Here is a 25,491-nt window from a genome sequence, read left to right as displayed (position 1 = left end):
AGAGAGAAAGAGAGATGTGATATATCGCAACGATGCAATCATTGCGTACTGGTCGCAAATCCAATCCAGAACAAAGACAGAATATATAAGTAAGGTTAAGAGCAACTGCGACGAGGTCAAGCTAACAAGAACATCTTCTTCGTTCACCTCTGTCGAGTCCAGATTGCCGTTGCAATGTCGTCGTAGCTCCGCTCTCCTCCGGTTGTGCAGCAACGCGTTAGATACCAGCTCTTCCCCGCTAGTTTCGTCCAATGCACACCGCCGCTTCCTCTCGCCTGCCCGCCAAGCGATCATGGTCTTTCTCTTCTCCCTCCCCCTCCCCCTGCCACCGCTACCAGAACAAAGAGGACGGGGAAAGAGGTTGAATCGTTACATCACCAGTTACTTAACCGTGGACACAGTAACCCGACCATCAGCATCGTAATGCTTTTAAATAAACCGGCTTGCCAGAAAGTCTCTCCTCTCTTTTCTTCTTTTTTTTTTCTTCTTTTCTCTCTCTTTCTTTCCTTCTTCATTTTTCGATCCTACGTTTCTTTGTCTCTTATCGAGAGTCTCTGATAGAAAATGTCTTTTCACTCTGTATACGAGACCGCTTTTTCTCACCGCTTTCTCTCTTTCTCTCTCTCGCTAGCTTAGTCGGTGAGGAATACTTGTAGCCGAATATCCGTCTCAACGGTGCAATACCGCCCTCGCGGTTCTCGATTTCTTGAAACACGAGAGGTTTTTTTCATCACTCTCTCCATCCCCTTTGAATCTCACGGAGGTTTCAAGAAAGATGTACAGGTCGTTCAGTTTTATGGGATACCGATTCGTGTTGCGAAATATGGGATTATGATATATATGTCGTTTGATATCTGTCTTCTTACGGTTTGATTTTTTAATTTTTTACAAATTAATTGATTAAATACCCTTCTTAGAATTCTTTCGAAGAATTTTTTCAGAAACTTAAAATAAGAAAATTTGGCTTCCTCTTTAAAAAAATCTGAAAGAAGATGGATAGTTAATCAAAATCTCCGCTATCTATGTGTCTTTTAAACTAGAAATTAAAGAATAAAATTTTTCGATGAACCATACGATTTTACTATAATTTTACGATAAAGCTTTGGAATGGATAAATCCTCTTAAAATCATAAATCCTGCTGATCCGATATCATCAAAAATGGCAACGTATAGTCGAGATGAACGTGACAAAAGATATACATCGATAAATTTCGCAACAGCGATGGCAGTTGAAAAATTTAACACCTACGTATAATAAACCGTGAGTTCCATGAAGAAGTGGATGGAAAAAAGTGGGATATGCTCATTCGACGCATTTCCCTAACCGAGACTGAAATTCCTCGACACATTCCCAGTCTAGCCAGCACCTATTCATATTTCCACTTTCGTAATGCATATTTTTTTTTCTCGTAACGCGGAATCGTGGGTCCCCGAGCTGAATTACGGGGAAAGTTTATACACGCAATATGTAACGAGACATCACGCTGTTCATCCGGAACGCGAGTCGAGATAACTCGGTATGCAGCACGTTCAAGCTATAACGTGCTTGTTTTTAAAATTAATTTTCAGTCAGATTGTAGCAATAATCGTGACGTTTTTTTTTTATAACGTATTTCATTAACATTTACTTTAAAGAGACAACATTTTTTTCAGTTTGGATTTTTTATTTCAAGCTTTTAAATTCTTTTATTTTTATTAATAAAGAGAATGGAGTACTATTTTGTTTAAATAAAAAAATTATTGCAGAGATCGAAAACAGATAATTATTAAAATTTACAAGAAATTGTAATTAATAAATTATTTAAAATTGTATTTAATTAAAAAATAATGCAAAATAAGGATTTAAGATAGCGGATAATTTAAAATAGCGATATTTCAAACTTTACAAAATTAAATAAAAAAGTATTTATTTAAAATTATCTTGCCATCTAATAAAATATAAATTATATTATATGAGAATTGTAATATTAAATCAATATCGATTAAATCTTCATAAAATTTATCTTTCACTATTACGACATAATAAATTAACTTTCGTTTCTCAAAATCTTAAATCTTATTTACAGATCTACAAGTCAATCATTTTATTTATTTAAGTTGTTAATCAATGTTGATTCTTCTCATCATTTATTAATGTAAATAACATAGCCCTTAAAATATTATTTTCATTTTCAATATTTCAACTAATTCAAAATCTTATATCACATTTTATAGTCTCGAAATATTTACAAAATTGAATCATTGAAATAGATAATTCTTTCGCTATTTACGATGTTACAAATTAAATAATGTTAATAATTTTTTAGATATCACACGATATTTCAAATTATGTCGCATTTCTCCTATTAAGATTACTTTAATTTTTTTTTAATTCGAGAAATAAATATCTTTGTCTGAAATTAATATTTCGATCTTCAACGAAATGGAAACACGATCTGTTTATACAGAAAGGGCGATCGAAAGGGGAATAATAATTCAAAAAGTTTGAGGGTTCATCGTCCAGAATATGTTTCGACAAATACCACGAATTAATAACAGTCCCCGGCCACGAAACCGGGATTGCTTCTTCCCAGCTCAAGTTCAGAACGCTACCAACCACTGACACGGTGCCAAATGCCGGGCATTTTACTCCATTGCTTCCTCACTCCAAGAGCGTGATGTATTCGTGGCCAACGAGGGAGTGAACTTAATTGCGAGTGTCATCCTGCGGGTACACAGTGCTGCAACACCGCAACGTGTACTCGTGACTCGGATATTGTGTCGGTGGTTGGCACCGGAGCAGACTGATCGAGGATCGAGCAAACCTGGAAACATTAATATCTATCGCTTGCCTAAGTGGCCTGAAGTGTACCATTCGAACATGGAAATTGATTTTCTTTTTTTCAATTCTTTTTTTGCAACGACTCTCGTGGATAAAATTTATTAATTCTTTGATATATGTATATATTTCTTTTTATCTCATATTCAATTGAACACTACGAACGTGTAATGAAATGATTTTTAAAATTGAAAACAATTGATGAGAAGAATATTCATCGCCATAATTTCTTAATTATCCGAAGTAAAAAGTTAAATTCGATGTTTCATTAAAAGCGTTCTTGCTTTCCCAGGATACTTCATCCACCTAAATTTTTTCCACCCTAAATGGATAGCCCTACCGAGCCCTTTAATTTAGAAGAAAATTTAAGATGGTACTTTCACAAGGGAAGTTACTCAGACGTTAAATTAGTTTCAAAAAAATGATGATTAGAAGTTATTACATTCTATCTTTTAATAACAAGAATGAATGATGTTCAAGATAAAGTGCTTGGAAAATTTGATATTGATTAAGGAAAATAAATTATTTGAATTTCTTAAGTTTTTTTAGATAAATACAAATAAAAGAAATTTTAGATTTCAAATTCTTTTGTCATCACATTATAGATATTATTATTACATGATATTACAATATTAAATCACTTGATACAAAAATCTTTGAAGATTTTAAAATATAAAGCAAATTTATTGACAATTTTGCATATCTTAAAGCATAGTTTTTCAAAAAAAAGTTTCAACTCGATATCTTTAACTTTGTCCAAAACCCTTATAATCGCATGAGAATTCTCACGAAGCATCGCGACAAACTCGTTAACACGTTGTCAAAGGAAAAGGAAATTAAGACACCAGGTTTCAAGAAAAAGCACGTTACCCAACGAAGCTTCGTCAAACTTGGAAACACAAGAAGATCATATATATATATAAGACAAACTCTTCTAATTCTATCCGAAAATTTATCTTTGTATAAGTTTTCTTTGTACGAAATTTACACTTGTTACATTGTTCCTATTTATCATCATTACAATTGTAGGATCTAGTGCAAAAGAGAGATATATAACAATGGTAATTTTAAGAGATATTAAGATTTTATGAAAAATAATATTTCGATAAAAATTTGCTTAATTAAAATTGTAATTTTTAAATATACAACATATTAATACAAAGATAACGTATCTAATGGAAATGTTTTAATTTTTATTTTATTTTCTATATATTAAGGTGTCCCATAAATTTCTTTCGCACCACGCTAAAAATGACTTTACCTGGTTATTTTATGAACAGGCTTATCTATTAGCTATTTATGGCATCAATTTCATCCCAGAATTCTTTTAAAATACGTTTCGTTAGTGACACAATCTCTTTTAAAACCTTTTTTCTATCGCATCTTCTGTACTTCCCAGATCTTGCTCTATCCGACTATTACTTGTTCCTGTTATTAAAAAATTTCATGATAAATAGTTCCAATCCATAAGCGAAATAAAAACGCATCTCGAAGAATATTTTGCAAATAAATCCCAACAATTTTGAAAAAAGGGAATAATGAGGCTTCCTAAGATATGGAAGAAAGATAGAGCAGAACAAAGTTCATATATAACGCAATAAATTAACCTTAAACAACAAATATATGTATGTATTCATTTCGTATCAAAAAAAAGAAAGAAACTTGTGGGACATTCTAATACTTAAATGGAAAAATTAGATCAAAAAGCTGTTACAAAAACTATTTTTATTTATTCCATTAGTTTTACTTGATATGTTTTTGTACATTTTATTTGTATTAAAACGTAAAGAATTATGAAAAAATTTTGAAAGTTTTATTCAATAATCTTGTAAATAATTAATAAAATTATGAAACAGATCTTCTACTTTATCACTGTCTTCTTGGAATCTACATATAAATATTTTGTAAACATCATGATATCTAGAATAAGTGCTAATAGAAAACATAAATCTTCCGATTTCATCATAATCTTATATAAATGAAATCTTGTAATACGAACATTAGACAAAAATTCTAATATAATTCTAGTATAGTTCTCTCTTACACAGAAATTAAAATACATGATAAAAATAATTATTCCCATATATTAATATATAGACAGAATTGTGCTATAAATCAAGAAATAACTAAACATTAAGAGTTATCAAAATTAATCTCATTTTTCAATATTTTGTAACTTTTTTTCCCATTAAATCTCTCGATTTACATTTAATAAAAGCTTTCAAAAATTATATATATTTTGAATATACAATCTCATAAAGGCTAATTAATTAAATGCTTATTATTAATTCAATTATACGAATTCTCATTATTTTAACTTTTAGAAATATTATCACTAGATTTCTAAAAGTTTACGCGCGCGCCTTTGCGTGTATGTGTATGTGTGTGTTATAGATATGAAAAATTTAAATATTCAAAAATCTACAGAATGCTTATCATATGTAAAAAGATATTAAATATTCAAAATATATTATAATATTTAAAGAATAAAATAGATCTTTATTCCCATTTTTGCAATTGTATTCATAAAAATTTAAATTTGCATAAACATCCGCAAGTCATTAAGAGTTATCAGCTAAGCTATATAATCCTCAAATATCAAATATTAATTCTTTATTTAAATTCATCGTATCGTACGTTCTCAAATTTATAAAAAAAAATAGAGCTAATATATACTTATAGTTTAATTTTAATTTATTTAAATTGAAATAATGGTCAATTATTAACTGTCAAATATTTGACTTCAGATCTATGAATCATCATTATATGAATATATGAATCGTCATTATATCGTACATCGAACGAAAAATAAAGTTGATATAATATTTACAGTTTAATTTTTTGAAATTGCTTAGAATATCAATAGTAATATATTATATTGTCAAATATTTTCTTCATTTCATATCTATGAATCACTCGTTAACGCTCATGCATCCTTAAATTTGCAAAAATATTCACAATTTAATTTTTTGAAATTTCAATTATTACCATTGCTTAAACCGACTGATCAATTGTCAATCATTAATCATCAAATATTTACTACATCTCAGATTCGTGAACTTTTAGAAATATCATTCAAACTTCTAACGATAATTAAAATTTCTAAAATTCTTAATAATACGTATATGTCGATATGCTTACGCGCGTTTAGACAATTTATCTTAAAAAGATATTACACATGTTGATATGCACATATTGCATCGTTTGATCAATAAAGAATTCCACTTCGTCTTCTAAATTGTTTATAAGAGAAGAGACAATTGGAAAATAGAAGTTAAGATAATTACACCAGTACAGGCGAGTCGAAAACGATTTGCCTAGATGTTGGGGACCAACTATGTAATTGATTTTGGCCTTTCTCCAATAAAATCGTTTATCGATCTTCGGGGAGGACGATTGGTAATTTTACCACGGTTGGTGTGTATCGACTCACGGTTAAAAGGGCAACGATTACTCCGATTCTCGAATATCCTGACCCGTTTTTGCGCGCAAACATCGGTTTTTTGCCAAACGACTTCATTAAAAACCGGAGAAACGTTTTTGCAATCGAATAAACTGAATTAGCGGAATTAATGGAATGAGAAGGGTCGATCGGTCAATTATAATCGATATTCGTGAGAAATTGTTACGATAAGAGATCAAGAAGAGGGACGAATCTATGTGTTTTCTGTTTTTCCTGTTTTGTGTGGATCTTACGATCGTGATTTTATAATACATATATATTTCATAATAGGATTCGTTTATGATGTTTAAATTAAAAATTTAAATATTTTCCAAATGTTTGGATTTTTCATTAAATCCAATTTTGCTATTTTGTCAGAGAGGGAAAAGCTTGTAATTTAAAAAGACTAATGAATTATTCGATAAAATATTATTAAAAGTAAATTATTAGGATTATAGATATTGACAATTTATATAATATAAGATAAAAGATAAAACCTTTAATAACAGAAATTGATGACTATTTTACTTTTAAAATATTCGAATATTGCTCTTCAATATCTGCAGCATCGTTGTTTTTTAAAAAGATAGTACCTATAAAAAAAAAAGTATATAAATAAATAAATAAATAAATAACAAAACAATCGATATTCAAAAAAATATAACTAACACACTGACTAATGATCAAATAATCAAATAATATTGTTGACAAATATAACAAATATGACAATTGTTATTATCACAGAGCACAGAATACACAAGAATAAAACAACATAATTAATCTCAATGATGGAAAAAAACAAACAAAATGAAAGAATAATATTAACTGTAAAATTATTATTTATAAATTCCAAAATTTATGAAATTGTTATATATGTGTAAATGTATGTAAAAATAGAAAAAAAAAGAAAAACAACTTTTTCATATGAAAACTTCTTTTGAAAACTTTTATATAATTAATCTTTAATACATACTTATTTATTATGTACAAATATAATGTAATATACCTTTTAACAATGTAAATTAATTTACCCGAATCTTTTTTACAAAGAATTCTTCGTAAAAGATTAAAAAATGAAAATAGAATTTTCAATGCAATTCCACTCATATTAATAAATTTTATTCTCCTCATTTCAAAACTCTTCGATTTCCCAATGTAACGCGAAATTTTTTTTCACAATCGAAGCTATTGCATCGAGACGGACGATTAATCCGTCGATTTAGAAACAACGATATGGTTATCACAATAGGACGGACAGAATTAATGAACACATTAATACGAACTTTATCAAATGCGGTAATACGATTGACAAACTGGTATAATGCCTTACTCGCGGACCGCAACAGGCGATTAGGTTTGCAAATTACATCCAATTCCAGGACAATCGATCGTGACTGTCGATTACCGAAAACGATAATTAAATTTTACGATAGGAACGATTCGTTAAAAGGAGTGGTGTAGACGTTTAAAACCGGGTTAAAACCATTCCATTGTTTTCCCCATTCTTCCCCGTTGTTGAGTATAATAAATGGTGGGGAGAGGAGGAGGGGGGGGGGAGGGAGAAGTGGAAAAGGTATGGAAAACAGGTCGAAATGTCGAAGGTTATTAAACATTCCCCGTTCCCTACGTAATTTGTTTCCTTTTCTCCGATATTCCGTCACGATGGAAAACGAAAAACGTCCGGGTACAATTTTTCACTGGATCTATTTTCGGTCCAGTTTGATTCTTGCCCGTTTCTCTTTTTGTTTGACATTGTTCGTTTTTCTTTCTCGAACGTTGCAACTCCGTCACCGTTGGTAGTTTTTATTTCTCGACGACAAGGTACGAACATTTTACAAGCTGGTCAAAATTTCCCTCTTGCTCGTTTTCGAATATGTTTCAGGAATCAAGGTTTGTTGACTTGACGAAAAAAAAAAAAAAAAAAAAAAATGTTTCGAGAATTTGGACGTAATGTTCAATTTGTTGAAAAAATTGAGAGAGAAATAATAATAGTTATCTTTTTAGCTATTTATAAATATTTTCGATATAAATTTATTTCATTCCATTCATTCAATTATCCATTTCGTACCTCACATTAATTATCGATTTACTATTTTTCGTTTCATTATATAAATTCTTTGATATAAAATATATATTATAAAATAAATTAATTATAAGTGAATGTTGTAAAAAGTTATTTATTAATAATAGTATGAGAGATAGTAAATGAATCAATTATCTCTTATTATAATAATAAAATAAATTCATATTAAGAATAAAAGAATAATAGAAAAATTAAACTAGTGTCTTGAATTTAATATTATTTTAAACGAGAAGATGATCTTTTAATGCAAATATTTAATTTAGAGTTTAATAAAAATTTCACAGTAATTAACGAAAGCACATCATATACCATGTTATACGATTAAGCACTTTATATAGGACATAATAGATTTAAGATAAAATCTTATCTCAGAATTTTACCTAACACCACATTTAATAAATTCAAAATTAATCAAATATGTATATACAATGAACTATTTGAATGATAAAAATTATTTCGTAATAAAAACTAGATTTTCGCTATTTTTCATAAAGTTAATATATTTTTCAACGTAACGAAAGTTTTACGAAAGTACCAATAAAATCATAATATTTTCAAAAATTGAAAAATATGAATGACTCACTTCTTATTTGATTCTCAAGGTCATCAAATGTCATCAAAAATCTAATTCTAATCTAAATGTAAAATAAACTCTCTCTGTTTAAGATTGACAATATTTCGTATAAACCAAAATATAAATTATAAAAAAAAAAAAGAAACTTTATTTTATCTTTATTCACTTTAATCTTTTCAACGCGGAATAATATTTTTTATATTCAATAGATTAATTTTTACTTTTCGATGATTATTAAGATGGAAAATTATTAAACGAAATTAAAAAATATATAAATGTTTTCTTTATTTTTTTAATATAGTTTATCTTATAGTATGTCATTTTTATTCTAACAAATGCTATGATAAAATCATTTTTTATCCCAATAATATATTTTATAAACAAACGAAGAAAATACATTTGTGACAAAAAAAATATTATATACTGTTCTATTTATAAATGACATAGCATGAAATATAAATGATATAGAATGAAACATATCTTATATATGTACACAGTACGTTAAATCAACGTAAATTACATAGTTTCGACAATATTTCGTTTATTATATTATCTAAAAATAGTGTCATTAGGATAGGTAATATATTTTAGTTTACCAATTGTATCATATATATAATCAAAGAAATATTATAATTAATAAAAATACTTATACTTTATGGAATTTGTAATTAAACTTGGAATAAAATATAAATACATCTAATAGTGTTGGAATGATAAAATGTAAAAATCGAAAATGCAAATTCAAACGTCGACTTATAATATTATTATATTAACGACTCGTTTCTCTCCATAAGAAAGATAATCACATTTTTAACGATGCAGAATCAGAGAATAGCGAAAAGTTTTATTTCGATCCTTCTTGTAAAATTTCTAACGGCAATGAGAATGTTTCTAAAAATACTCGAAGAAATATGAATTCTCTATAAACCAAGGCTCGCAGCATTCACTCGGCTGAATTTATGATTAATTCAAGAAAACGAAGAAAATATATAGTTGAATTCAGAATCACAGATTTTGATTTAATCTATAAATAACCGTTGTGCTCATCGAAGTTTCGCGAGGCACTAAAAGCTCAGTTTTTCAACAATTTTCGCGATAAGTAAAACATAAAGCTAGAAGAAAAAAACTTTGTCGTCTCATCAGCGTAATCACTTAAGCTGATAAAATAGGTTGATATGAAAATATCCTCTTCTGAATTTAAAAATAACTAGATAATGTCATAATGTTCTTATACTGTATTTTTAATAAAAATCATTAAAATCTTTTTTCAAGACATAGCAAGGATATATTGAACTTATCTGCTTAATAAATAATTACAGAATAGAAGTTTAAAATTGGAATAAAATGAAAGTAATTGTGTAAAATATCACAATATTGCACAAATCTAAAAAATTCTCTTCGACTTCAAATATTTAAAGATTTTATTATCTCTAAAATTAGTCTAGTGATTGTATAATCCTCCATTAAGAAAATCTTCATCTTAACCAATTTTAGAAATTTAAAAAAATATCAAATAACATAGATATCAGTAACAAGAAATAAATTTTTCAAATTCATAAAAAAATTTTTGCTATTAATCGACTATCTAATTTTTCTTGAATAAAACACATCTGGCAATAAATATACAATAAATATTTTCGAGAGAGGCATAGAAGTGGAAAAAAAATAGCAAGTCCAGCATGTAGATCGCGTTGAAATTCCGTAGCACGAAGGCGAAACGAGTCTCCCGGCTTAGTCAGCAAATTCTTCAATTCGACCCTTGGCGAGGGCCAACGACCCACAGAGCGACGAATACAAGTGGAGGAGCAACGCATTACGCCTGTTGGCTATGGAGTTAACCCAGGGCAGGTAGTCGATGCACGCCAGGTATGCGTGTTGCCCTCGTGTTCCTGTTGCAGCTTCCTCCTTTGTCCCTCTTACAGCCGTTCCGCCCCCTTTCCTCCCTTTCCGCCTTTCTTCCCTTTTCTTTTCTTTCCTCCTACCCCGCCCTCCTTGCCCGGCCCTTTTTCCACCGTTGCTCGAGCGATCAGTCGGCCAGGAACCCGTTCACTTCCCGGCCTATCGGCCAAGCCTCGGCGAATAGGCGTTTCTCAAAAGGGTCAAATCGAGCTGACGGGATACAAGCTCGATATTTCATCGGCCGCTCTTTCGAATTAAGTGTCTTTTCGTTGCTCACACGTGAACGAACCTTTTGTGCGCCTGGCCAAAGAAAAACGATCGGCGATCGGGAGATTACACGGTTCGTAGTACCCTGCGCCCGGGGTTCGAGCAATCGAAAAATTTGAAATCGGGGTCGAGATTTTTCTTTTCACCGGGCTAGATCGTTCGTTTCAAGGAATCATGGTCCAGGAGATTTTATTACATCGAGTCGAGAAAAATATTCTCGGGTCTCCAAAGGATTTGAGAATATCTGGATGGAAAAAAAGAAAATTGGAAGATCATCGGTTGACCGACGTTTGATGTTTCTTAGGAATATTTTATCGGGAATTGATTTTATTATCTATTATCTTCGTTTCGTTGAAAAGTTGTTTTATCTTGCCTGGAAATAATCGAATTTAAATTTTGTTTACGAAAATTGTATTCAGCTATTAAAATTTCGACTCTGTCCCATCTTCTGGGAAAATATTTAATTTCAACGCTGGCAATTATTTTAAAAAATATTCGTTAAATCGCAAAATAATTATTATTTTCACTTTTTACCTTATTTTTCAAAAGCGACAACTCTTTCGATAGTCGAAATAAAATTTTAAAAACAATACAAACTCATTTTTCGTATCCTGCAATTCTTCACTTTAATAATTTAAAAAAACACACTAATTTTCATTTTCAAAGTTTATTCACGTTTCGTTTCCTTTCAAATAATTCCATACGAATCGTATAATGCATATAAAATCCTGTTTTATTCTTCAAAAAAATTTTATCCATCGAATAAAATTATGAACGAAATATTACAAAAAATTCATTGAAGTAGAAATATTTTCGAATATATTTATCTGTTTGCAAAGTAGCATCAGTAGAGATCTGAAACTCTTGTCGGGTACTGTGCTTAATATACGAGAAGATTGATCTTAGCGAAACGATAAAAACGTTCTTGCGTAACCGCAATTCTTCAATTACGCGGGAACGACGAAAACGCGACGATGTCGCCGTTTCGCGATGATTTTAATTCATGGACGAAGAAAAGCCGGCTGCAAATCCATTTGCCGCGTATCATTACGCCTTATTGGCCGTGATTAACACGTTGTATGACTGCTTAATTGGCGTCGCGGTTCTATTCGCGTTTTGCATACGATGGCACCGTTCTTTCATTGTTTCTTACGCGATGATCCATCCAAACGTTCAAACTTTTCTTTTCTTCCCTTTATTTATTCAGCTTCATAATCATAAAATGGAAATTTACATAATTTACATATAAATTACATATAAATTTACATATTTTATCAATCCTTTATTTTCTCCGTAACCAAATTTGATCAAGTTTTGTGTACGTCTAGATACTTAACTGTCTTTTTCCTTTTCGATAGAGATAGAGGATTATTTTTCAGGTATTTATAATAAAGGAATATTTAAAATAAAAGTTGTTCAATTTGCATCTTAATACACAATAACTTGTAAATAGCAAGGGAGAATAATCTGTTAATCAAATTTGTGTAAAAATCTGTAAATAAGTAAAATTTCAATTATCCAAAAATTTTTAAATAAGTACTGAATCGTTAAAATCGGCGGCGGGTAAAATTTAATAGTTGAAGTTACGGATAAAGTTACTTCGATGAGTTCATTTCAATAATTTATTGTTCAAAATATAATAATAATCGCGAACAATTATAATGGCAAACGACAGAGATTACATGAAAAGCGAATCGATAATAGCTATGGATAAATGTTATTCAAGCATTTTAATAAATAATTACTTAGTAAGTAACTTTATTCGAAATTTTTAACTGATTATTTTTTCAACGGATTCAATGGCAAACTCTGATCGAAATCATAATTATATGATCAAAACTTTAAAATAAATCATTTAATCTATTTGTTTGCATTTTAATTTCATTTGCTTTTTTCTTTCATCATTGCTTTCGTGTGAATTATGAAAATATTCCTAATTTATATATAAATATGTGACACGATTTTACATTCTAACGTCGTTGCTAAATACTGAAGATGAAGGTAATTTGAAGTATTGCAAAAATTATTATTGTCAAATATGTTATTTGAATTAATAAATAATGAGGAGATATCAATTTACAAACAAAATAATTTGTCATCAGAAAGATTTTGACGAATATTTGATTGATTATATGTGTAATAACAATGAACAGTAAATTTAATGAAAATTGAGACTTGAAATCAATATTAATCTAACATTATAGTTCCTATGCTTTTGTATTTGACTTGATCATAAAAGAGAATAATTTTAATAAATGCTTGTTTCTTCTTTTTCATCTTAATGAATTCCTTACTTTGCATTTTTAATTACAGCAAAATTTCAAATATATTTTATTTTTGTTTAATACTATTCAATGTTTAAAATATAACAGTTTATTAATTTCCTTATAATTTTTTATTCGTCTTAAACAAATCAATACTTCAAATACATTCAAATAAAAAATTTATTGTTGTTTAATTATTATTATTATTATTGTTGTTTAATTATTATTATTATTAATTATTATTATTATATTGTTGTTTAATTATTATTATTATTCCCTCCAAAATCTTTAAAATTCATAACAAACAAAGACAAAACATGAACTCTGATTCTCGTTAAAAATTTATCCTACTTGTCGTCCAAAGATCCTTCAAATTCCTTCAAAAAAAAAAAAAAAAAAAAAAAAAAAAGAAAAAACTTCAACTAAAGATTAAGTATCAGAGTTTCGAAAGATTCCAGGGGCGAAACTTCATCCCTATTTTCAGGAAAAAAGTTTTCCAAGATTCAAGGCTATATTTCCTCTCGATTTTTTTCGAAGGCACATTTCATGAGAGGCAAAATGTGTACACGGTTGAAAAATATACTCGATGACGGAAACGTCAAAGCGGGGCAGGTCCATTAGACAAAATGTGTCAGCTGTAGAAACGGAATGGCTACTCGTGCATCTTCTTTGAACCGGCTCTCTTTCGTCAGGTGCACATTAGTTAACGCGATTACATCGGTCGAGGTAATATACCGCTCTCCGAGTCCCGCGTTTCAGAGTGCAAACGTACGATTCTTATTAAGCTGATTACGCTCATTAACTAATGCACGCTTTGTAACACGTCGTTGATCAAAGTCGCAAGAGATTCACACGGAATATTCGGAAGAAAGATGAATCGTTCGGTGTTGCAACAAGATCGTGTTGCCGATTGGAAATGCTCGAAACTTTTGACGTTTCCTTTCACGAAATATTGCAGGAGAGATATGGATAGCCAAGGTTTTCGAATACGAGGGAGAAAAGATTTTTGAAAGAAGAATAATTAACATCAACGAACGTATCTCTTGCATTTGGGAATGGAAGACAAAGATTTTCGAAAGAAATTAAAAAATATATGTGTATGTTTAAGATAGATATTTCGAATAATTTTTATTAGAGAATCTTTTTTTTTTTTTNTTTTTTTTTTTTTTTTTAGAAACTTTGAAAATTCTGTTTAAAAGTTTCATTAGATAATGCGAATTGAGAATTACTTTGCAAACACATTCAAAAGTTATTTTTTAAGAATGCATTAAGTAAGTAATGAAACTCCAGTTTCAACAAGGATATTCTAACAAAAAGGAGAATCAAACTAAGAAATTTCGAAAAGTTTCTTCATGAAATCATATAAACCGACGAACTACGCTCTTCCAAAAAAAAAAAAAGTTTTACACGCGTGAGAGGAAATTTAAATATGTAAAGATGCAATTCACATCTTGTATATTTGTGAATCGAATGTCACTGGACTGTTTCGATTCTGTTTTGTCTTTTCCTCTTTTTGAACCGCCGACGAAATATACTTGCCACGCAACATAGTGAGCTTAGTTAGAACAAAGGCATCACCACGATCCACATCGAATAGTTTATTTCCTTTATTGAATATATTTTTTCTATTACATACATTCTTTATTTCAATCAAATCATTTCATCGACTTATTCTCTAATAATTAAAAAATGATTTTCATAAATACTTTTCGAACTTTTCACATCTCGATCTCAGATTTATCGCGTCTAATTTAGATTCTTCTCTATTATATGCACAAATTATTTTTTTTTCTCAGCATACTAAAAAATTGGTTGGTTTGCGAGAGGAGGAAAGAATCATCGATGGATAAAAGTCAGGAAGGAAAAAAAAATCGTTTAACGAGATATAACGAAGATAGACTCGATTATTCGTGAAATTTCACGCTCGAGGATCAAAAGTGGCTGACAAATTTCTAGTGAACGCGCAAGCAAATTTGCATGTAGCGGATAAAACGTCGCCTAGAAGGGTCGTCTAAAGAAAACCATTCAAACTTTTCGCATCACGCCACTGAAAACTTTCGAAGATGACCATGAAAGGGAGAAGCGTTCTTGGTCGAGGAAGGAGAAAAAAAAAAAAAAAAAAAAGATGAAAAAAAGATTCTGAAAGGAAACCGAGATGAAGAAATCGAAACGAGAAGGAACGAAGCTTGTTCCTCTGGGAGGAAAAGTTCGAAAAACGTGTTATGACAGCCTGAAAGCGTCTAGTTACCGACCTGGTGGGATATGGATTTAGTAAAATAAAGGGACACTGATTCGTTTCTTTATGAAACTCGTGAAACGTAATATATTAAGTGTTTCAAAGTAATCTTTTGTTGATAAAGGAACAGGTAGTGTATCATTTATCAGTTTCAAATCCGAAGATACTCCCAATGGATATTTTGTATGGATGGTAGTTGAGATAACTTGAGTTTCCATTACCGACTTAATCGAGATACTGAATTGGCCTAATAATGGAACATCTGTTCGATATTTATCTTATTAGTGATGTATTAAAAAATATCAATATATTCTGCGAAAATATATAAATTTATAAATCTACAGATATATAGATTTAGTATTCAGAATTAGATTAGATTAGAATTAAAGTAATGTAATGTAAATTATTAGAATGAACCCGCTGAATAAAATATCCAACTCTGATCGCAAAAAAAGCATTGAAAATTGAAACGAAAAATTGCTTAATTTTTAAATCTAACTAAATTTGTTATTTAAGAAATCTAACATCTCAAAATTATCACTCAAGAATCGATTACCGAGATCAAGATTCACATTTTTTTTATCATATTTAATAACAATCCCAAATTCATTGCTTTTTCTTTTTATTCTAATCCTGCTAAAAAATATAATTCTAATAAAAATATAATTTTAACAATGTCACAAGCGCGGCCGAAATTTCGGAATGGCGCACCCTCAAAAACCAAGTTTTACCGACAAAGGCTTGGCTGCACACATCGTGACAAAGAACGTCGCTTCCGGAACTCGGAGGGGAACTGGAAGCACGCTCGAGTCAATGGCACGCGAGCCATCGAATCCTAGCCTCTCTGGTGAATGGGGGATAATTTGCTTCGAAGGGGCGCACCTTTCGAGTGCGTCGATAACAAAATTCGTCAAGTTGCTTCAGGGAACAGAGAGGCAGAGTGACAATGTAATTCTGAAACGTGACAGTGAAATTTTTTGGAACACTTGCGAATGCACTAGTAAAAAAAAAAAAAAAAAAAAAAAAAAGATTTTAACTTATCCAACCTATCCATTATACAACTATACAATACGCTATACAAGCAAAATTTCACGAATAACAATCAAACACAAATAAAAATAAATTTAAATAAGAAACAGAATCTAGAGTACAAAATTCTACTTGATTGAACGTTGAAAAATGATTAGAAAAATAAAAAATAGAAATAGGAGGTAAAAGATAAATTCGTTCGAAAATTCATCCAACATTGTACGCGGAAGATCGGTGGCGTTTATTTGGCGCCATTTTGCCGCAAAAAGTTAAAAATCAAAAGAGTCGAATACCCGAGAGAGATCGATCGAGCGTAACTCTTTGAAATTCACCGTCAAAAGCTTGAGAAACTGGAGGAGTGGATCGCGAGCATTCGCCTGTCGCCTTTCATTGAGAACGAACGCGACCGGGACGAGGTTATCGGGGTCGAACGTAATTCACGGTGACGCGCTGGCACGAATATCGCATTAAGAACGCCGCCGTCTAGGCTCGCTTATTGGTCACTAGGCCAGGCGAAATAAACGCGCTTCTTGCTTTTCGCTTTCTCGAGACTGGACTGTGTTCCTTTCATGCGTGGGACAGTGCCGAGTATATAAATAGGTTTAACAAGTTTCGTTTGATGGATTCGAGGGATATTGAAGGTTGTTTGATTTATTTTATAGTTCTGTTAATATCATATTAATTTTGGCGTATAGTAGGTACTACGAGGCGAGACATTATTTCTTATTTACTTTTTATTGTTAAAAGATGATTATTTTATTATTATTTGCGTCTTCGAATTCTATTTCGTCGTACGATAAGATTATTCAATATATGTTTGAATTAATTTGAAATGTTATGTTAATGTATATTATATAATTGATAAGACGTTTCGACAATAATATTTGAATTATGCAATTTAGCTCTTCTGAACAGTTTCAATGAATTAGAGAGATTAAAGTGGCAACATTTTCTATTCAGACTTATTATTCTTACAATTAGTAATATACGCTAAATAACGACAATATATTATTGTGTATTCGGTTAAGAGATGAATTATTACAGTTAACAAAGTATACTTATATCATTATAGATTCGCAATTTACGATTTTACAGAATAATGTTAATAAATATTAAATAAATTAATAATGTTAGTAAATATATTGATACAAACATTATTAATTCCAACAAATGTAAACGAACAAACTCTCAATTTTCAATATCTATAAATTTTGTTTTTAATTAAAAATTTATAGATAGATAATATTAAAATATTTTCCAAGTAATTCTAAGAATGAACTGAGAACGAAGAAAGTCAGTTACTTAACGACAACGCGATGAATTTTTCATTGACAAACTCCGAGGAAAATTGGTTCGCGATAAAGTAGTTCCTTTTGAACTCTTCCTTCGATTTATATCAACCAAATAAGTTTATGCTCGTCATTTTACAACAACCACGTATTTCGATGCTTTTCAGTTTTCATTTTAAAATTCATTCCCTCGGTATTTCAACTTCATCCGCATCTCCTATATCAAATTTCAATTCTTTGGGTAAATAGTAATTTTATTCTATCCACAATCGTTTATTATTTCACTTCGATTCCGAATCCTTCATCTAAAATCACTGATCTAAATCGCGCCGCTTCTGATGGCGCTCCGATAACTTTCTAAGCCGAAACACACGTCAAATATTAGTTTGCTCTCAGCGACGAACGATCTGTGTCGACTCTCTCTCTCTCTCTCTCTCTCTCTATATATATATATATATATATATATATATATATATATATATATATTCTTTTCCTCGCTGGCAAGCTTTGCTTTTGCCTGGAATTTCACTACCGTCAAATTGAATCTCCGTAACCGGACGATGTTCCGCCATGGCAAACTTCGCACATGTAGCTCGTTTTATGACCGTTCCCGTTCCCTGTTACTTTGTTACTCGTACAACTTGATGCAAGCAAAAAACAAAGTCGAACAGTATCAATTCGAGCGCGAATTTCTGGTGGCCAAAGGAAAATTCTTCGAAGCGAGCAGCCAACGAGTCGTTCATTAACGTGAACGATAAGAGGGCAAATAAGATGGAAAGCGTTTATGAAAAGAATTTTTTGCACGAATCTCGTATTGGAAACGCAAAGGATATTTTTCATGTTGTTACTTTTATAGAAAATTTTGTATATCGATTCAATGATCAATGATATTATTTTATTTTATTTCTTACGTTTTTCTAAACTTCAATGTGATATCTATTGTGGAATTAACATATTAAACAATGCAGTGGAACGTTATATAAGATTTCATCTATTATTGATTTATATTGTCTTAGTAGAAGATTCAAAGTAGAAGACATATATTATTTTAATCAATAATTTTCAAACAATTTATGCAATTATAAAATGTCAAAAGATGTTTAAAACAAATACATGAAAATTTACAATGAAAATTTCTTTTCACAATCCTAGTTTTAAAATATAGAATTCACTTAATACATTGCGAATGAAAGATTAAATAGTTTTCATTAAGAAAATAATACATTTCTAAAAACACAAATTGAAATATATATTTTCTCAATTTCCTCAAATTTAAAAATTCATACATCTAATACTTCTCAACATCTAAATACAAAGTTATCTCATTCTATTATTATTAAATCATTGTATATTCATAGAAACAATCTTGGAAGAATTTTCCAAACCACGACAACCTTGCGATACAACACGCATTTTGACAGGATCCTATCCCTATTTTTCGAGGAATTATTCGAGGGCCACTGAATCTTTGATGGTATCCCACGTCGTTACTTGGAAACAGTAGAGGGGAAATAGATTTAATACCATACCTAGGCGTCCCTCTCTGACTACAAACAGTGTCTTAAAGTTCCCTTCCGTGCCTCGCTATTAGTATTCTCTCTCTCCGGCCAGATCCGCTTCCCTTTCTGTTCTTCCCTTCTCGTAGATGTGGAATTTTTACTACATCCCCGCCGCAGTGTAGATCCCAGTGAGGGTTCGTACGAGGCTGCATTAAAGGTGAGCGCGGCTTAAAGGTGACCTAATACATCTTTAGAAGCGAGGATATCGAAACCGTGACTTTTACGCAATTATCAGCGATTATCAGTCGTTTCACAATCAAATTTAGAAGGTTTTTATCCGTTTTATTGTTTAACTTTTTATTTTTGGTACGATATAAAGAAAATTTATCGTTTTATTATATGCTGTATCGAATTTGAGAATTTGTCATTTTAGAATATTATTAAATTGATTCGGATTCTTGTCCATTATTTTCTTTTTTAAGGATCAATGTCCAACTATAACTAAAATTTATTGAGATATTTTTCATAAAAAAAGCAATAATTTCAAATTTAACTATATTATAATAGATATACACATAGATGCATTATCAGTCATTTCACAATCAAATTTAGAAGGTTTTTATCCGTTTTATTATTTAACCTTTTATTTTTGGTACGATATAAAAAAATTTATTGTTTTATTATATGCTGTATCGAATTCGAGAATTTGTCATTTTAGAATATTATTAAATTGATTTGGATTCTTGTCCATTATTTCCTTTTTTAAGGATCAATGTCCAATTAAAATTTATTGAGATACTTTTCATAAAAAAAGCAATAATTTCAAATTTAACTTTATTATAATAGATATACACATAAATGTATTATCAGTCATTTCACAATCAAATTTAGAAGATTTTTATTCGTTTTTATTATTTAACCTTTTATTTTTGGTATGATATAAAGAAAATTTATCGTTTTATTATATGCTGTATCGAATTCGAGAATTTGCCATTTTAGAATATTATTAAATTGATTTGGATTCTTGTCCATTATTTCCTTTTTTAAGGATCAATGTCCAACTGTAACTAAAATTTATTGAGATATTTTTCATAAAAAAAGCAATAATTTCAAATTAACTATATTATAATAGATATATACGTAGATGCATATATACAAGATATTAAAATATTCGTGGGATATCTTTGGAAAATCGATTCTAGAAACTGAAACAAAAATTGGTATAAATTCAAATACAAAAATTTCGATTAAGTTATAAACAAATTAACTTATTTATTAAATTATAAGCAAACAATTTGCGTTGGGTGAAACGAAAAAAATAAAGTGAGATCTTTTTGTTTCCGTTACATCATAATTGCAGTCTTTTACGTTCCATCTACGCAAAAAAATTATAATTTAATAAATAAATCTAAATTGATATTAATTTTTTATTTGTTTGTCTCAATATATGTATTGTCCAGAAAATAATGAGACTAATAGAAATGTAGATTTTTCGCTTTATAAAAAATATATATTAAAAATATATATATTCGCTTTATTAAAAATATATATATCTTTTTCGTTATAATTTTTTTCGAGAAGTCACAATTTTTGAAATGCTTTTTGATTTTAGAAAAGAAATAAAAATCATATGGATTTAAATTTAAAAAAAATACATTTGATTGAATAAATTTAATTGACGGAATTTTAACGCATCAATAGTATAAACTTTTATAAAACTCATTGTCAAATCATTTTTTTTTTCATTGTTATAAACTGATATTGGAAGCATTTTATAATAAAATAACATATAATATCATCAGATTCCGAGAAACCGGGATCATTCTTATTTTTAATTACTGCTATTATCCTATTGCATATAAAATAGATACATGTGATACATAATATACAAAAAAATTATGAAAAAAACTGTTCGAAAACAAAGAAATATCACTTCCTATATCTAAAGCAACAAACTTCGCGCTATTCAATAAACACCTTAAAATCGAAGTACTGCTCCAAAAGCAGAATTCTCGAAGCTTTTACAACTAATAAAACTATCGAGAATTTCAGCTTGCCCAAGACCTTCTTGCAGTTAGATTAACAGCCAAGGCCCGTGTAACTTAAACAAACGACACCTGAAAATACAGTGCGGCATTGTCATGTTTCTTGACGAGACTAGGCTAGGCTAAGTAGCCCGGCAAAAATCGGCTGGCAACCTGAGCGTAAACTTCGACACGCTCCTCAGACACTCTCGAGCGACAAAAGAAGCTTCGTTCCAGGGGTCTCGTCGATTTTTCCAAGATTTTTCCATTCATAAAAGAAATAGAGGAGCCGAAACACACGCGTATATATAACCAAGGATTGCCCCTCGCTTCGAGAGTTCCCTCCACTCGCTTCTTTTTTCTGATGCATCTTTCATAGCCGAAGACTTAGAATGTGTCCCGCATTAAAGCGCTGCACAGCCTAATTTCGCATTCAGATTGTCATTTTCGCGTTGCAACGCGCGCGATGTCTCGCGGTGCTCGTAAAAGGAACTTGCTAATGTTTCAAGCAACGAATGCAACAAAATTCTTTAATCTCGACGATGCTTCGAAGAGGCTTCTCATCCTATGCAAAACACCTACTGTAAAACCGTTCCCTCTTTAATGAACGGATCTCGAGGTAGTAAAAAAAAAAAAAGAAAAAAAAAAAAAAAAGAGATCGGTCTTAAAAACGTAGCAATCGTAGACTGGATAAAAAGAGAGGCTAGATGTATTCGAAGCGTCTAATAATGAAATTAATATCCGTGTTTTCAACAGATAATGACTCGATTATCGTTATTATGACGTTCGATTAAATTATGGAAAAATATGCATTTATATTTCTCTCTTTTAATCACTTCGTTCTTTAATAGATGAGAACAAAAAATCGAAGATTTAATAGCTCTGGATCATTCTGGATCATTATAATATGTAATTTATCTCTATACAGAAATAACGAGGAAACGGAATTACTTTGCTCGTGGTCTGGATAAAAAATAATATAATTCTAGATGCAGATTTAAATTGATAGTTTGAAGGTTTTCGTTGGCGATTTTTCCTGTATGGAATTTAGTATTTCTTGTTTCAGAATTACAATGGAAAAGAATGGTTCCAAGGAAGATAGGTAGGTGGAAATAGCGTCTCGTATTCAGCAGACGATAAAAGAAGTAGAAAAATTCGATTTTCCATAAAACTTTAAATTTCCCTGTCATCTTGTTTTCTTACCACTTGAAGTTGAATGTTTAATGTTTTTAGATTTTCATAGCTTAGAATACGGAACAAGTGGGCGGTAAAACGAACCGGTAGTTTCAGAAGAAATTTTAACGTGTACAAGTTTCTTAATGACTAAGAAACGCGAGCCTTCTCGAATTCAAAAAGTATTTAAACAAGCATCAAACACGAACTTCTCGAGAGGAAAAAAGAGATGAAGAAAGTTGGAAATTCGAATTTTATTAGCGCCTTTCAAAGTTACATGAGAATCGAAAAAAAATTATTCCATATGATGAATCAATTAAATATTATTGCAATAGTTGACTCTTATAAAATGATTCTCATTGAAAATTATTGAAAGTGAAAAAAATATTCAGAGATAAAATGGGCGAATATATCAGACATATATTTATTTTTTATATCGCTTTTTTAATAGACGATCACAAATATGTAGGTCATATCTATAGATCAATAAATCTTTAATTTGACAAGTCTAGGGAAAACTAAAATAATATTTTATTTATGAATCATTAAAAAATTTAATCGTATCAATTAGTTAATTATCAAAAATTTAAAAATTAGCTTATAGAATTTTTTTATGTTTTGAATATTTTCAGTTTTTTCGATTTTTAAAGTATTTATATTAAATCCATATGTAATATATAAGTATATACATATAAAATTGATAAAAATAAAATTCATTATTCCATAAAAATTCCATAATTATAAAAACTATTTTAACGCTATTTTATAAATCTATCGATAATAAATAATAAATATCTATCAAATATTATATAAATATATCGACAAGATAATGATAATCACGTGTCCACGTGATACACTAGTAACACTTACTATTTTCTACACGAATGTTTCTGCGCAATAAATTGAACCGTAACGAATAAATACATTCTTGCATAATTTTAAAGAATCAGTTCACGTACAATTACTTGTTTCCTTCATATTGTCATCTTTCGATTGTAAATATTAATGATGTAATAAAACTTATATAAAACTTATATAAAAGCAATATTCAAGATTTCCCTATTTTAATCGTATAAATATATATGATTAAATAAGTCATTTTCTCGTAAGAAAATTGATTTCGAATTAATTTTTTAAGTATTACATATTGTGGATATTATTTGAATTGATGATTAAATGAATACGAATCGATATGAAATTCGGATTTTTTCAATGTCAGTCGTAAAATTTCAATTTTGTCTTTTTTCAATAATTTTGAAATTACTTTTAATTATAATTTTTACATAATATTTAATTAAGAAGATTTTTTTGATAAAAAAATACTTTCGCACTTATTCGATATAGTTTTAAACAGTAAAAAGTTAAAATTAGGAATATATCAATATTTTATAAAATAGCTCAAACTTAGAAATATTCGTCGACCGCATAAATATTCCGATGAATTATATATTATCTGTAGGAAATGTACAAAGTACTTATTGTTAATAGCTAATGACTTAAGTCAAAGAATATCGAAACATAGAGAGAGGGTAACTAGCAAGACTTCGATATACGACACGCGTTCATAATTCTAGAAATAATTTCAACGAGGAAATCAAGGTGAAATTGCGTCAGACAGATAACAACGAAGCGCGATATGTAGGCATTTAAAAGGACCGCGCTTGTTTACACTCTGGCCCGGTCGACGTGCACACATGGCTTTCGTCTCTTTTTGCCAGGCGAGAATTACGCCGACGGCTAGACACTGCATATAGAGACATCTTGGCATGCGGTTGCATTGCCAAGCGAAAAATGCGGAAATTTTTCACCGATATTTTTTTTTTATTCTAATAACATTATAAAAAATAACAATGTATTGTTCAAACATACCGGTGTAAAAAAAAAGTCTATTCCAAGAAACCGTTGATTCGAGACGCTGTTCCATCCCAAAAACACCGAGTCACTTCGACGAAACTGCTTTCCAAGAAATCTTTTCCCGTTCTTGGGTCAAGATTTGTTGATGGCCAAGTCTCTTTTCGTCCAACCTTTCTATCGTTCTTCCTTCTTCATGGTTCAACACTATTTCTCTCTCATCCACACTCTGTTTCTTCACACACATTCACTCGGGAAACGTCACCGATTCGTTCACGCCGGGACGCATAGTAGTTTTCCGTTCCCTTTTGTTCTTTGCACGCTTTCTGTCCTTGTTCTGTTCCTATGCCAAGCACACGAGCAGCACACACGATTGTCACGCGACGCACTTTAGGCGCGATCACGACGACGAAAATCACAATATTACATGCACGATGAACAATACAGCAAGCAGCACATTTGTCTCGATAAGTTCCATATCGCGAATATAAACGATACGGAAATAAACGAGATCTGCGTCACCGCGACCGCGAAACGAGAGTTATGTCTCGACACATCTCTGTCTTTGGAGGTTAGGTTCGGTTATCTGGCGTCTCTTTCGCTCTCGGCTTGCCAAAGCATGCGTCTCCGACACTCGATTGCGAATGGTCTCGAACGGCTCTGACGACGACACTCAGACAGCATGCACTACCGACACGGACACAAGATAGACTCGTACTCGTCTCTAGCTCGGTAGAACCGGCGAAAAACTGCAAGAAAATCCAGCCATGCTGACTGCGCGACCGGCGTCAGACTGCCGCGAGGACAGAGCGGGGATTCAGTTGAGTGGCATCGCCCGACAAGCGGGGCCCCCCCTCCATCTGCCACACTCGACCGCCGGACTCTCGTCCCTTCTGCCCCTTCCAGGGGCACGCGTTTCTCCTCTCGTCCCTACGACCCTTTCCTCCCCACTATTTTGTCGTTCGACTCACTCTTCGCGTCGCCTCGCGAACTTCGTCGTGATATCCATCCCCTCCATTGTACGAGCAAGCAGTGAAAGAGAG

At 30.8% G+C, this 25,491-nt stretch overlaps 1 protein-coding gene across 2 annotated transcripts in view; it reads right to left on the bottom strand.

The window, feature by feature from the left end:
- LOC122717746 (bifunctional heparan sulfate N-deacetylase/N-sulfotransferase) overlaps positions 1-25,258 on the bottom strand; it is a 193,235-nt gene extending 167,977 nt beyond the window's left edge. Inside the window, exon 1 of one of the 2 annotated variants that reach the window (XM_043942118.1) lies at positions 24,467-25,258. The gene's annotated coding sequence lies outside the window, so the exon portion shown is untranslated. The remainder of the gene's footprint in view (positions 1-24,466) is intronic. The other variant, XM_043942117.1, reaches the window with a different exon arrangement.
- Positions 25,259-25,491: the final 233 nt, after the last annotated feature.

Source organism: Apis laboriosa, unplaced genomic scaffold (assembly GCF_014066325.1).
Source record: "Apis laboriosa isolate Shangri-la unplaced genomic scaffold, ASM1406632v1 scaffold58_cov148, whole genome shotgun sequence".
NCBI lineage: Eukaryota > Metazoa > Arthropoda > Insecta > Hymenoptera > Apidae > Apis > Apis laboriosa.
This window is presented reverse-complemented; position numbering and strand designations above follow the sequence as displayed.